We start from the raw sequence: 6,045 nt of genomic DNA, 5'->3' as shown, positions 1-6,045 counted from the left end.
AAGGCAGGCACTTTGTGGTAAATGAAGAGCTGCTGTGCAGTAATTTAAGAGCACTGGTGTTTGGCAACAGTGTGAGCACTGCATGTGACCTACTCAGTGGGTGAAGTTAAGTACAACTCACATCTACCTCGGCCAGGACAGCAGCATTCACATTGTCCAAAGAGTTCTTCGCTTTGACAAGTGTTGCTCTAAGCAGCTTTCTGACAGTTTTAACCACTGGATTTCCCCACAGATTCATAGGCCCATGTCCCCATCTGTCTGGGGTGAGCACCCACATTCAGTTTGCTTCCAGCCAAACCCCTTTAGACACACTTAGCCCCTCTTGTCATGGAGCATCCCCAGGACTTCACAACCTGCTGCCCTACCCTTCTCAAGTCCTGCAAAAATTTGGATGCCTTGGGTAACGCTCCCAAGAACATAGTCCCAGTGACAAGATGAGAGGCTCATTATGGGGTAACCACACAGAATACATTGAAAATTTATTTGTGGTCTATACAGGAGTCAAATTATCACCTTTCAGGCAGGATCAGTAACAGTTTCCAATCCATACTTATTTGCAAAGTTTAGAAAGCATCTAAATCAGTACCTAGACACTAAGCATCTACATCAAAGATACTAAACAACTATATGCATTGCTAGTACCTCAAACACCTTCTCTCTGGAGAAGGATTTAAGAAACTCCTCTAATGGGATGGTTAGCACCATTGGGAAAACCAAATGCATCTCATGAAGAATCAACATTGCTTTCTGTACTTGCTTTAGGTCCCACTGTAGAAATGAAGGTTGGCTTAAATCACTGCAAATATTTTGGAATATTTTACACTCAGTCAAGTGTCCCTAAATGGCTTTGGAATCAACATCTTTACATTATTTAGGTCTTTAAAAATTTTGTGCCAAGTCAGTTACAGTAATGCCACACCACACCATATTAATTAAAGCAACTTGACAGCAGATGCAGTTCTTTACCTCCTCTCCAGATCCCTGTGATACAGGCAAAGCAGTTATCACTTCTCTGCCCCTCAATTCTCACACACAATAGAGAGAACACTCCAACTAATTGGAGTCCATCTTGAGACCAAAATCTGCCCTTTGACAGCAGAAATCAATCTCTCACAATACTTGCTTACTATGTCTAGCTCAGGAAATTTCTCTTTTTGTTTAGGGCAGACTGGGAAGTACAGCATACAAATAATTACCTGCATATGCTTAACAAAAATGGGGGGACATGGGAAAAGATACATACATTATATACAATATATATATATAAATAAAAATATGAAAAAAATAAATGCAAAGCTCCATATAAGTCTATGACAAGATAGGGAGTCCATCTTGGAGCTTCAGAAATTTATAGAAGACCAAGTATCCATCCACAGGAAAATCCAAATTTAAAGCATTTCACTTTGATTGTCCTTCTGTCGTGCGGTTTGCTACAACCACACAAGAGTTGGTCCAATAGATTAAATGCTACAGGTGGAGATTAAACTTACAGGGATAACAGCTGTTCACTGGCCACTGGTAGTGTAACAGCATTATGGCTAACCAGCGTATTTCTTGTTAGAACCACACCAGGCCCACAAGTGAATAACAACTGTAATAATATCCTTCTTTACCTCTCCCCAGCAGTTTCTGCCACCTGCCTTTGCTCTTCTGTCTCATCTTCAGCCTGGCACAGTCTAAAACCACTCTCTAGGTTATACTCATATGCATGTTGTTATTAACTTTGTACAGCTAGTACCATACCCTCTTCCAAACACAATGCTTGGCTGATGCCTATCCATTACAGCTATCATGCACTACTCTAATGAAGACAAAATGCCTCTCAACACAGAAACCAAGCAAGCAGACCCCTTAGGGAAATGCCTGCTCACACAGCACTGTAAGCATCACTGATGCACTGGGGTTGTCTGAAGCCTGTGAGTTAGCTGGTCCCTGCCCTGAGCAGATGGCCAACCAAAGCACATATTTAATTTTCAACTATGAGAAATGCTGCTGTTGCTACCTACAGTGAGACTATACTTAAGAAATATGCTGCGGCTGTATCAAAACTTTGGATCACTTAAGACATAAGTAAACTCCTGCTATGAAGATAACATCCTCTCACTTCTAGTCTGCTTTAACATTAGGCAGTCCATGGGAGATAAGGCAGAGGGATGATACCTCGCAGCTGGATGGGAACAAGAGCTGAAAGTCAGCCACAGGAAGTCAAGCAAAGTTTGGAACTGGCTGGAAGAAAATAATTCCTCATTATGGGCAGGCTGTGAAGTATAAGATGATAAAAGTTACTCATGTTCTACTGAGCAGGAGAGAGGCTTAAGAAACAACACCCAAACTTAGAAATACAAGTGGTTTCTTGTACCTGGCCCATGCTTTCCATGATATGCCAACGCCATAATATTCCCCACACTAAGCCAGGTACGCAACTTCATCTCCAGTCAAGGCAAATCCAGCCAGCAGTTCCACACTATCTCCTTTTTATACCTTAATCTCTCAATGTAGATGACTCGTATCAACTATTACCTGTTTCCGCTTACTTCCACTTCCCTGCAAATATGCCTAAGACACCTACGATTACATGACAGTTCCTGATACAAGGAACTGGTGATATTTCTTCACCACACAAACATACACATGGCTGCGTCCTCCCTGCACCCCTCCACCTGGAAGGAAATCCAACGACTGGGGGAGGTGAGGAGGAAGAATATGGGAAAAAGAGAAGGATAAGATTCAAACAGCTTCGAAGCCATCCTCCTTCCCAGCAAAGAAAGCACAGATTACCCTGGAGATTCATCTGTGAAAATCCAGCATATTAACAAAACTACCAGGGACCTCAGGCTTCCCCTCAGACCTTCACAGCCCTGCCATGCTCACTAGGACACAGATTCTCAGGTGGGGTGAAATGCATGAAACTCCCCCCAGGTCCATGAAACAAGGCCAGTTTATGCTGACTAATGATGTGGCTAAACATATCCAAGGAACTGACACACTCATTAGTTATCCTAAATAGCAGGATATTACAGTAGGTTACGACAGCTGCTGCATGTAGCTTTTCAAAACTCTTCTCTACGCCTTTAAATACAGCTAGCATTGGAGATGTCCTTTACCGGGAAAAAAATATCTACAGATCAGCGCCCTGTATGGAGTCCAGCAGTCTGTAACAATCTTACTTGCCAGCATTTACAAAGCAGCAACGCACATAGTGTAAAGGTTTTGCTAACACCAATTCACATGTACTGCTTTCAGTAAAAGCGAACTCAAAAAACACTCTCCTCTCATCATCCCCAAAGTAAAGCCTGACATCCTCCCTCCCTCTATGAGCCAGCCGGTTCTCCTTTCTGCCTTTATAATGTTGCATTTCTCTCAATTTTAAAGTACACATGAATAAAGGCATAGCCTGAATTCATGAGGAAACAAAAAAAAGTTTTCCTACACCTTCTGAAATGCCTCCAATTCTACATATTTAAAGATATTCTCTTATGCTCCTCTACACTAATACCTCTTTACGGTCCTCGAAGTGTCACTCCACCTCTCCACATCTCCCAGTCTCTCCCACGCCCTTGCTGCTGTACTTACCACACAACAGTTGGCACAAGGGAGCAGACAGGACAGGACAGCTTGGGCCCTTTCACCTCCTGCACATTTGCGCAACATGTACTGTCCCTGCCTCACAGACATCGCAATTTAAACAAATGAGGCTGGGAGGAAGAAAAAAAAAAAAAAAAAAAAAATTACCTCATTTATAGGTTTTCAGGAGACTACGGATCTTGCTCATGATCACACAAGTTTATGGCAGAAGTAAGAACTAAACATGTATATCTCCATTCATTAGTATGACTCCAATAACATCTTTCCTTTCAAGAGCACTGTGTCCAGTCATTTCTTACGATGAAAGATCAGGAAGGATTTTGGCTGCAGACAGACATTTTTCTCTCATTCTCCCCCACCTGAGGAGAAATGATTATTTTTTTCCTGGACTTCATGACTTGAATGCACAGGTAAGTCACCCACATAAACAGTTACAGCTCTATCTGCAATAAATGACGTATGTCTTGTTCATACTGATGGTAACAGTTCTCTGGAGTACTGTAAGAGATTCCCTTACAAAAACACCCCAGTGGAGTCCCAGATGAATTCACCCAACTCTTTGCCTTGTGAATTAATGGATTTGAATGTATATCAATACATGGAACCTTAGGCTCATATAAGAAAGAAGACTAGCAAAAATAATTCCTGCAGAGCCATTCCTCTTGGAAACTCCTTCAGTTGTCTCTGCAAGACAAAATAAACCAACAGTCTACAGGTCCTGGGGAGAAAAAAAACCAACCAACTGGGGCAGGAGGATGGGCAGGTGGGAAAAGAACACAGCAAAACAAGCTTATCAGCCCTGCATTTATCCCCTCGTGGAAGCTACCTGAAGGGAGCCCAGGGCTGATACCTTTTTGAGTAGAAGTACCAAGCAAGCAAGAAAAGAACAGGAGACCGAAGGCCACTGCCGGTTTGTTATAATGCTGATGGAACACAGCAGGAGGCTGGTGTCACCAGCTCAGGACAGCTCTTCCCATCCTGTGCTCTCATAGCACAGAAACAGTTTCATGAGACTAGTGCAATGGTTCATGCCTCCGCATCCTAATCCCCACTGTGGCAGCAACAGATAGTCTAAAGGCATAAATGCCATGCTATAAAGCTACGTTTGCAAGGCAGCATGCTACGAGGAAGGGATTTAATTACAGCTCCGATCCTTCACTCCTGCACTTGCAGGAAAGTCAAGTTTAAGGAATCTGCTTTACCGGTCATGCCTTTGCCACAGTATGCAAAAGCCACCCCACTTTGTATTCTGAACTAGCCAGGCACTGTAGTGCATTCTACATCTCTGTACCCAGGAGCCTCTCAGCAACTCTAGCTGACCATGACTACATATAAACTTCTGCAGAGAACATGATAGGCACTTTTGAAATGGGAATGAAGTTAAATTATCAAACTTGAAGACAACTTCCATAACCTCCCAGTTAGCATCTACTGCACGATGCAAGAGACATAATGTGCTTCTTCAGAGTCTTTCCCTTTTCTAGAGGCTTTGTCAGAGTAACAGTCCACACACACCCTGAGTCCCCAACTGGAGACACTTCATATGCCTCATGTCAACTACTACAGTCTAAAAGCCAGAGCAGAGACAGAGAGGGGACATTAAAAACAAATTCATCAAGTTCCTCTCATCTCTCATTTGCTAAATGGAACTATATTTACATTGGTCAGCAGCATCTGTCAGGGAATTAATACAAAAGCAAGCATTGTTTTGGCCAATTGATTGAGTAACAAGGATATTTTCTGAACTAACACTTCCCTCGCCCTATTAGTTGCGCCCATCTAACCACTGTGCCAGCAAAGGCGCACACAAGAGTCTCTTCTCTTCAATAAGGAGAGTCACAGAACGAAACAAAAGAGTTGCAATGGGTGTGAGAAATAGCCCTTTCAGAAAAACATCAATATGTTTAGATAAAGACACTAACTTAACAAGAGCAAATAAACTGCAGTACTTCCCTTCAGATAAGGAATAAGCAGTGTTTAATCAAGGTAGTCATTTTGCACTGATGGAACCAGTCCAGCTACTGAAAAATAACATTTTACGGAAAAAGCTTTCCAGTTCACAGCCACCAGAGTTATTATCCCAGAATAAGAATGCCTGATACTGGCGTAGTTTGTACTCCTACAAGAGAAAGTTATAGTAGTACATTTATAGTACTCTAACAGGGATAGTGAGTGTTATAATCTATTCAGTAAAGTATTCGCCCTTCCTCTCAATCACAGATGCAATCACCATTACATATTGTGGGATAGTCCCATTGCCAGGCCAGGGAATGCTAAACCATGCGGATGTGAAGAGCTGGATTCCACAAAAGGAGTAGCCATTGAGGAAGTAAAGAGGGAAGAGAAGAAAGCATGCTTTAACCTCTGGTTCCCGTTTTCTTTAAGGAGCACGTAACTTTTGTGGATCTTGCTACTGGGCACATTTTGTAAGGCAGAAAGTAATTCCATTATAGATTTATC

The sequence above is a fragment of the Platalea leucorodia genome (genome assembly GCF_965183815.1).
Source record: "Platalea leucorodia genome assembly, chromosome: 7".
Taxonomy (NCBI): Eukaryota; Metazoa; Chordata; class Aves; order Pelecaniformes; family Threskiornithidae; genus Platalea; species Platalea leucorodia.
The sequence above is the reverse complement of the archived record's forward strand: the minus strand, read 5'-3'. Positions refer to the sequence as shown.